Genomic DNA, 10,650 nt, shown 5'->3' with positions numbered 1-10,650 from the left:
CATTACGCTTTCCATTTTAAGTTTGGAATAGATTAGTTGCTTTGGAAGACGATAATCAGGCATCCGAACAACATGACCAGTTGATGTTGAAGAATCATTGCTTCAGCAATGGTAATCTTTGCTTCTTCCAATACACTGGCATTAGTACACTGGCCTGTCTTCCCAAGTGATGTGTAAAAAATTTCAGATACATCGTTGATGGAATCCTTCAAGGAGTTGGAGATGGCTTTTATAAGTGGTCCATGTTTCACAAGCATGCAGTAAGGTTGGTAGTACAAGAGCTTTGTAAACAAGCATTTTGGATCCCCTGTGAATGTCCCAGTCCTGAAACACTCTGCACTTCATTCAGGAGAAAGCTGCACTCGCAGAGCTCAAGCGATGCTGGATTTCGGCATCGGTGTCGGCCCTTGTGGAAAGATAACTGCCCAGGTAGGAGAAGTGATTGATACTTTCCAATGGTACACCATTGAGTTGGATTTGTGGCACTGCAGAGGGGTTGTTTTATGCTTGTTTTTTGCGTGTTGTGTGATAGGCCAAGCTTTTTGTAAACTTCTGCGAACATACTTAGGATGGTTTGGAGGTCATCCTCTGAGTGTTCACACACTACGTTGCCATTAACATCCTGAAGCTCTGTGACAAGTTATGATAACCTTACTCTTTGCTTTCAACCTACCCAGATGAAAGTGCTTTCCATCTGCTCAATATATAATTTCTACTCTGGTGGGGAGTTCCCCTTTGACAAAGTGTAGGATCATGGGTGACCCTGCTGGGAGTACGAGACCCTTGATGGCTTTGCTCACAAGGATCATAGGAATGTGCAAGTCCACTCACCACGACAAAGTGATGATTCATCATCAACCTGTTGATTAGCATATAGCAGTTATATGAGCAAGGCTCCTGTTGGGCCAACCTATTATCACTGAAATCTACACAAGACCTTGCCTGCTTTCAATTTATAATACTAGAATACTAGTATAATACTAGAAAGCCTTTCTAAACAGAGCCTTTCACAAATAGGAAGGGCATTTTCTCAAGTTGTTGTTATAACACTCAGCTAAATAGTAAGAAGCAGATAAGAGGAACTTCCCCACAATGTACGTTGTTATGATGCACACACAGCAGCGAATCTGTTGTTATTCCCAAAGTACTCTAAAAGCATGAAGGGAACTTGCAAGTCTAAAAAGAGTAGTTAAATACTGCCCTGTTTATTCTAAAGCATTTCATAGTTAACGTTTCAGAAAAATCAGCTGTGATCCTCTCACTACTGAAGAATCCAATGAGAAACATATATCTAAAAACATGGCCTTGAATGAAAGAAGAATTACACAGCACTTTGTATGCTGAAGTGTGCAAAAAATATTCTAAAATAATAATGGTTGTGCATTTTATAATGTGTTGCCATGCCCTGCATTTGCTTTGTCTAGATGGCATCTAATCAGAGATTAGAAAACAAAGAAAACAAAAGCCAACCTTACTCTGTGATAAAGGAAATCCACTCAGAAACACCCCTTAAGCTTCCACTTGAAACATTACAAATATTGGCATAAAGACATGTAGTTGAACCAACATCTTTTTCTGTGTAAGTAAATTACAGGATATACACTATTGGAAACGAAGTAGTGCAACCTCCCCCAAACACTTGCAGGTACCGATAGTATTGAAGATACTCTGATAGCAGCAAGAGTGCAAATCATCATGAATGTGCACTAAAAAGGATGTCTGCAAAGACCCATACTGCTGCTTGAGAAAGAGAGAGATAGCCATTCTCTCTGGCATGCATAGAAAATTAGAGGAAAGGGAGACTTTAGTCTTATTTCACTCCAGGTTTGGGACAATCTTAGAAATTAGCAGAAGTGTTTATGGATGCCGCCAAACGTTGCCAAAGGTGTGCATGAAGTAAGTGAATGACCTTTCCCAACTCCAGAGAGTACTCGAGACAGAGAGAAGCGAATATGATCACAAATAATGACTAGCAACTAAGTCCAGAACAAAATATGTGAACTGTGATTGATGACAGTATAGCATAGAGAAGTGAACCTTCTATCATACCACCTTCAACTATCTGAGATATCTTAATCTGCCTTATTTTCCTTTTATTTTTATTTATAAAATTATGGTAGGCAGGTCTGATTTGCTCTAGACTTGCAGATAAGACATCGTTGACCATTAGCATGTTTAATATATGCATGTACACTTAGAAAAGTTACAATGGTCCAGGATCGGCCAAGCAGAAGTAATGCTTCTTTTCTCCATAGAGCTCATGAAGTCAAATGAACCTGCCCTGTGTATGTGTCAACTTCTGTATCTCTCCCATCCATCATAATATTATTATTTAGCTCACTGGCTTGACTTTGTCTGACCTGTGTCTGACCTCATAGGCTTCCTGTGGGATATCAGTGTAGTTAAGGACTTGGCATCATTTTTGGATACAGGTTTTCCATTTATTGTGTCTTTATTCATGTATTTATATTAGACTTGCTTCTATAGCTCTTTCACATGTCCTTAAAATCATTGCAACCACCCATTGTGTTTCCATTGTTTTTCCAATAATAAAAAAGAGCAACAATTTTAAAGTGTTACGGTAAACATGTGTAGTAAAAGAAGGATGCCACAATATGAACAGGTGTCTGTGGCTGAGAATATAAGAAATGTGAAAAATACTATATTTATATACCACATATATATTTCTTCCCGCAGAGGTTCGGAGACTTTTCTACACTGACAGGCCTATGCAGTTGTTTGAAACATTTTTGACTAGCCAGTCATTTAAATTATTATTTTGTACTGTTTTATAATGATGTTTATGTTTTATTACACACATATTGTTGTACACTCCCATATGTTATGAGATGTTACCTTTAAATATTTTTATAAATAAATATAAATAGTGTGCATTGTGTGGGGGGGGGAATCATTATGCAACTTAACACCCCCCCCCCATCACTCCTTCAACAGCAAACTCAAATGGTGAGTGCCAACACAAATGGGACCAAAATGGGGCTACTCAGAAATAAGAATAAAGTATCAGCAATATTAGGGGAACCCCTAGATTTGCAAATACAATCTTTTTTAAAAAAAATACCCCAAGGGAACCAAAAATGAGCCCCATAAGCATTGAGCATGCTCAACAGTCATAGAATCATAAAGTTGGAAGGGAACAGGAGAGGAATCTAGTCCTGCCCCCTACAATGCAGGAATCATTTTTCCCACCATGGAGCTCAAACCCATAACCCTAAGTCTCATGCTCTACCGACTGAGCTATCTTGTTGAGTGTCTTTTAAGTAGAGATGAAAAACTGGGGTGGAGGGGAATGACCTACTCAAGCCTCTTACACCTTATACTATCCTAGAGAAGAAGAGTTTGGATTTGATATCCCGCTTTATCACTACTCAAAGGAGTCTCAAAGCGGCTAACATTCTCCTTTCCCTTCCTCCCCCACAACAAACACTCTGTGAGGTGAGTGGGGCTGAGAGACTTCAGAGAAGTATGACTGGCCCAAGGTTACCCAGCAGCTGCATGTGGAGGAGTGGAGACGCGAACCCAGTTCACCAGATTACGAGTCCACCGCTCTTAACCACTACACCACACTGGTTGGCTACATGAATCCAGAACAGTAACATTCATGCTAGAAGATACGGATTTTATTGCAGGTGTCAACTTTTCCTATAAGGCTTTATAATATGTAGGCAGCTGCCTCACAATGCATCGTACCAGTTGTTCACCTTGCTCCTTATGAGTTACAATTGAGTTACCTGGATATGCCAGGGATTGAGCTTGAGACCTTCTGCACATGCTTTGCCACTGTCCCACAGCACATTCCACATCCCAAAATATATTGCAGATGTAGTGACAATTCTCAGATAGCAACAGGAGGATTCTTGAGATGATAAAAAATTGTGCAACTGCTTTCTTATAATAGTTTGAATGCATTCCAGTAAATCAAGCAAGTAGTTTGCTGTCAGGAAGAGTTCAACTGACTGCTCTGTGAATCAGAAAATTTAAACTGCAGACCAGAATGCTCCTTACCAACACTGGGCAGAAATGTAGATGGAAGAGCAGTGTACATTGGAACGAATCCTCAAATTAGATTAATTTAGCAAGGCTGTGTGAATTAAATGGAATTGCCGTGCTAGAATCAAACATGGTACCCTGGGAATTAGGCACTTGCTTTCATTACGGCCAGGAAGCCTGAGTACAAACACTTTGCAGTGTCCTCACAGAAAAAGACCTATTAATCAACTTCTGACAACTCGGCCTCTTTTTCCCAAGAAAGTTTTGTTGGTTTCTGCCCTTAAAAAGTTAGGCACCATAGCAACAGCAGAAACCAGGCCAAGTGTATGTCGATGCAAATGTAGGTAGCAAGAAAGAGAACAGCAGGCCAAGGAGGAGCACAAAAGCGCACAAATCCCTTCCACAGTATCCTGCGGGGGCCATCCACCACCAAATCCGCTTTGATGCTTTGAGATGTGAATAGACATGCTTCAGCACTGTACTGTGCAGAGGGCATGTTGAAGTTAATGTTATAAGGTTAGCCTGGTTTTCTTCCCCCATTTTCCTGGTGAGGGTTCTGAATTCAGGAAGCTCCACTTCCAAAATAGACGGCAACTGTGGCCAAAGGTGGCGGCTCCCTTTTCATGCCTGAGGTCAGTGGTGTGCAGTGAAATTATCTGTAGGGAAAGTTAGGCCCAGAGATGCCAGCTTGGGAGGACGATTGCGATGGGGGGAGGGGAGTCACATGTGTGACATCTTGGCATTCTGATGTTGCGTGCTAGAGCATCACACCTCCCTAAGTTGGGCAGAAGTTTCACAGGCTTTGGTAAGGAGGGTTCAGGGCTCTGACAGAATGCTGGAGCCCTCTAGCCTCCTTCCCAAAGCTGGGCATGGGATCATGGAACTATAACTCCCATGATCCCACTGGCAGGCTTTGGGAAGGTGTGGGGGTGGGCTCTTAGATCTGTCCAAGCATCACATCTCCCTCACTAAGCCAGGCAGAAGCTTCCCGGGCTTTGGGAAGCGTGCTCCAGGGGAACTTTTAGGGGGCTAGCCTAGTCCACTGACCACATGCCACTGCTTGAGCCAGTGCATGTCTACCTGGTAACCTCTGAGAGATTCTACATCAGATTTTCCCAATCCTGGTGCTCTCCAGGTGCTGACGGACTATAACTCCCATGACCTCATGCTGATTGGGCTGGTTGTAGTCCAGCAGCATCTTCAGGTCATTCAGTTTGGACGAAGCTGTTCCTGCGTATTGCAGAGGACTATTGCTTTCCAGCCTTTCTCAACCTGTGGGTCCCCAGATGTTGTTGAACTACAACTCCCATCACCCCTAGCTAGCAAGGCCAGAGCTCAGGGATGATGGGAGTTGTACTCCAAACAACATCTGGGGACCCACAGGTTGAGAACTGCTGCAAGCCATAAGCGGGGTGCTCTTTTCTTTTCTTTATAATGTTTTCAGGCTGAGGGAGGAATGCTAGCATATCAGAGGGAAAGTGTTTTAGCAAACCCACCCGCTTCGGATGCCTAGTTCCATTACATATGTAGAACTTTTTAGCACTTGGAATCTTCCCCCTGGCAGCCTGAAGTTGCACAGTTCAGAATCCTATCATTTCCATTTGGTACCTCATTTCCTGTAGTCTGTAGGGTTGTCCCTGCAGGATGCCAACCAAGTGTGCTTTGCCTTGCCTACTCCTGTGTGAAAATCATAGAGAAAAGCCACTGGTCCCCTGGGCACCTGTTTGTACCTTTTGAAGAAGCTCTGCCTAATAGAGAGAACCAGAAGCCTTGGGAAAGATCTAAATGCTAGCCCTTTCAAAATAAACTACAGTGGCATCCAAGGTGAGATAATTCTTTCACACCGTTGTTTGGGGCGCCTCTAGAAGTAACCTACAGGCAACCAAGGTGAGAAGAAAATGCCTTTGCTATGGCCAAGATAATATATATTTCCCTCTCTCCCAGAGAGAAAAATACATCTCTTAAACTACTGTGTAGCAATATTCTGCCAGTGCCTCCAGTCATAATGAAAAGGACGATGCCCTAGATATAGCCAAAATTCTTAGAATGATGCCTAGCTTTAAAGGTGCTTGTTGCCCATTTTTAAAATCTTAACCGTGTTTGCATTGCTTTTTATTGTGCATTTCTTCACATTGTGGTTTTTCATGATTTCACGTGTGTGCATGCAGTTCTCTTGTATTCAAGGGTTTCCTCACTGCTTTTAGGGCAAGGACCAAGATATAGGGATGTTTCCCTTGCAAATTTGTATTGGATTCTTTCAATGGAAAAGCTGTGTGCATTATTTCCACAGTCCACAATCTACCAAATTGGGTGGGAGTGGGGGGGGGGGAAGCATTGTGAAGATGGTTTTGTATGATATGGGGCTTTGTGAAACAGTCCAAGCTACCTGATATTTCTAGGTGCTGTGCCAGCCATACCCCATGCCTGCATATTGATTCTTTGGATTGCAACCATAATGCTTTACAATTTACTGCTTTGGGAATCATTCTAAGCATCTGCAATATGCTTAGAAGAGATGTAACCTGTTACTGGTTATCTTGGTCCTAAGCACCAGCATTATCTCAGCACTGACAACAATTGTTGTGAAGGGTGCAAACACTGCACTGCACCAGCTAGTGTGAATACTGGATAGCTTTGTTACTAACTGAAATGGAAACCGGCCTTTTAAATGTAAATTTGCTACAGTTTTGACCTGGAGCTAATGGAAGTTTCGTGCAATTTTGTCTCGCCTGTGAGCCAATTGCAGCCTATTGCTGATTAGGAGATATTGTTGAGCTCTCACTCTGAAATATGCATCCCATCAGCTTTCAGAGGGAGTCAAAACCTGTAATTTTCTAAAGCTTCAGCTCCTAATACTCAGCCATCCTTCATAAAGGAATCTTTGTGACAGCATTTATTTTTTGCATTCAGGATTGCGGGAGAAGAAGGGAGGGAATTAAGTTTGTGTTGTTGTTGTTTGAAAAAGTAGAAAATTCAAGCAAGTCATGGCAATGTTTCTATATGTAACAGAGACAGCAATCCTGTGTGGATGGATGGTTGCAGGGTGGGGGGAGAGATGGGGGAGATTGTGAAGCCTAAAGTGTTTTAAGTAGTGAATATAAAATTAAGCTTAATTGTTTCCTTTCTGAGCAGCACTGTGTCTGCATGGAAACCATGGTAACTGGGACAGCATATGCTGGTACCTATTTCCTGAGTGATAACAGTGAATGTAGAGTAGGCACAGCTCTGAACAACAAAGCCTTGCCAGTTAGAGTTCAAAGACAGCATTCTCTGCACCCAAGGCAGCTGCCTTTCTTGTCCCATGCCACAAAAGTACGCTTCTTATTTAAGAGAAGCAGCATCTTTCATAAAGAACCTTCTAAATAGACAGGGATTCAAAATGATAATTTTGTACAGAGCTTGCTATAATATAAAGCTTTGATCTCAACCCCCACCCCACCCCACAAGAGAGATTTGGAACTTTATGATGCATTCCCACATAGCATGCTGGATGTTCACTTTGATTCAGATTGGAACAGGCTGGGCGTGTGTATATCCCATAATTCTGTGGCATGTTGAAAAGGAGCAGGATGTGCTCCTAGGCATGAGACCCAACTTTTCAAGGACCTCCACTTTCCACCTCTTATATTAGTGAATCCTTATTTGACCTCTTCGGTGGATACCAACTGAACCAACTTATTTGCTCATTTTTAATTTGTAAGTAGTGAATATAACTTTCCGTAATATCTTGTCACCACTAGGGTTGCTATACGTCCATAATTTCATGGACATAGCCAGGATTCGGCCGTTGGAAATAGCGCCTGGGCGGAAACCACTCTATGTCCAGGAAAATCAGGATGTATGGCAACAAAGGTGGGAAGTGTAGATTTTGGCAAATTTACTTAAGATTTTAGTGAATGCTATCCTCCTTCAGTTTTTCTTAGCTTTGTCAAAGGGATGACTAACTGTGAGAGTGAATCATTTATACCATTTTGATTAAATGAGAGATTCTACAAGAATATGTGTTTTACTTTAACTATAAATAGTAGCATGTTTATAATAATGTGCTAAAATAGCTTGCATTAAAACTAAGGTCATGGAGAAGATATCACATGCATTAAAATCCATTCCAACAGTCAAAACACTTAGCTGCATTCAACCCTGGGAATGTAGAAAGGAGGACTAGATTACCTGGCAGCAGTAACTGAATCCATTAAATAAGCATATGTATTTATAGGCAGAGCAACTCAGCATCCTTAGTTGCATTGTGAATTAATTATCACAATAGTGCCTCAAAGGCAGACTTCTCTGTTTAAACTATTAAGATGGAAGTGTATGCAAGTCTGTGCCATCCATTGAAAAAGAATGCAGAAACATTTGCCAAAAAGCATGAACTCCAAATGTAGGCAGTCCTACCAAGAACTCATTGAACGGTGCTTAGTTGAGCACTGAGCCAGCTAATGGCACAAAATGAATGAATGAGGATCAGATTGCAGTCTTCTAGCTAGGTGGGCTTTTAGATATCATTGGAATCTTGTGTCAAAAGCAAAGAAAAACGTTCCATTGTAGCCGCTTGGTTATATAAATAAATAACTTTTTATTTATTTATTTTATTCCTTTATTTGGCGATTTTTATCTTGCCCTTCATAAAAACACCACCCAGTTCACACCTTCAGGAAATCTATTTTTATGTATGTAAACACACTTGGTTGAAACATATTGTGTTGAAGGTCGTGTGAAATGAAATGAAAAACCTATTCTTGGGCGTTTCTTCTATAAGGGCTTGTTTATGCATGCAAGTCACTGCTGGTCATCAAGTGATGAACATGTATTTGTGAACCAATCCTTAAGAACACAGAATTTTCAGGAATTGACACAAATGTTTTGTCTGGTTTTCTTCATTCAGTGACTACCTGTTACAGAGGTATAAATTTATCCTTTGCCTCTCATCGCAATTGTATTCCAGAAATTTGGGGTTTTGCAGGTTAAAGAAGTATTTATGTGGAGTCCGCAATTTTGATCATCTTGAAAGATGATATAAATCCTGTCACTAGTGCAATATCAGAAATTGTGTAATTAAAGTTTTTGCCCCCATGTACTTCCAATAAGCAGGGACGTGGGTGGCGCTGTGGGTAAAACCTCAGCGCCTAGGACTTGCCGATCGCATGGTCGGCGGTTCGAATCCACGCGGCGGGGTGAGCTCCCGTCGTTCGGTCCCAGCTCCTGCCCACCTAGCAGTTCGAAAGCACCCTTAAGTGCAAGTAGATAAATAGGTACCGCTTTATAGCGGGAAGGTAAACGGCGTTTCCGTGTGCTGCTCTGGTGCCGGTTCGCCAGAGCAGCTTCGTTACGCTGGCCAAGTGACCCGGAAGTGTCTGCGGACAGCGCTGGCTCCCGGCCTCTAGAGTGAGATGAGCGCACAACCCTAGAGTCTGTAAAGACTGGCCCGTACGGGCAGGGGTACCTTTACCTTTTACTTCCAATAAGCAGACCTTCATTTTGACAGCATCAAAACGGTCTCTGTGCCCTCCACCCTACCAACAGCCACTGCTGATCTCAAGATAGGGTGAGATTCTAAAATCACTTCCTTGCCTTCCTCTTTTCACTTTGGCTGAACTGCTGATCCAGGCACATAGTGCCCTGATGCAGTTTGAACAGGAGGAGCTTCAAGATGCTTCTGATCTTCACTGGTGGGTGATTTGAACCAGTTTCTGAGCTAGCAGCATGTGTGCACCAATTAGTTAGATAACACGTGCAGCAAAAGAGAAGGTAGAATAGGAAAGGTTTGCATGCCGATTCCTTAATTTTCATTGTAAAAATGAGCAGAATAAACATACAACAATCCCTTTGAAGCAAGAACCATTATCCACTGTCTTAAGGCACTGTCATGTGCTTTGTTCTTATTTATTACCTTTCAATGAACTTCCTACTCACGTACTGTACATTATTTTCATCCAAACTTGAGCTGCACAATAAATCAACCTTCCTACCTTTGTTCGCAACCCATAAAACGTCTATAAAATAGTATTTAAAAAGCTGGCAGATGGCACACACTTGTACAACTGCAAAGCAAGATAAATACCATTCTGTTTGTTTTGGAGCATGGTAGACTGTTGGGGACTTATTGTCTCCATGGAAATAATGGCTTATAATAATGGTATGATAAGTAACATTTCAAAAGAGGAAATGCATTATCTCCGATTCTCAAAAACAGGGAGTTAATACTTGCTTTTTTAATGCAACTAGCAAATGTTTGGTTACCTACTATAGTGTATGTATTGTACAACACTGCATATAAAAGCTACCAACATATTTCTGACAAAGAGTGATGTATCTATTTGTTGTAAAACTGCTTTCTTTTCCTTTCTGCTTTGATAGCACAGGGTGATTCCCCCCCCCCCGCCCCTGTTGTTAGGGCTGATCTATAGTGCAAGCTGCACATAAACAGAAATAGATTGCAAACCAGCTTCAGCCAGGACACTAGCATGGATCCCTGCATGGATAGTGGTGGTGAACAGAGAACTCAGCTGCACTGGTTTATTTAAGTGTCATTTTCTTCAGTTAAGGAAAGTCCTACATCAATTAGTCACTCTAATGTCACATAAATACTTGCAGAATGGAGCAGTACGTCCTATTTCTCATATATTTTTCCACTACTTC

Source organism: Podarcis cretensis, assembly GCF_951804945.1.
Source record: "Podarcis cretensis genome assembly, chromosome: 3".
NCBI lineage: Eukaryota > Metazoa > Chordata > Lepidosauria > Squamata > Lacertidae > Podarcis > Podarcis cretensis.
This window is presented reverse-complemented; position numbering follows the sequence as displayed.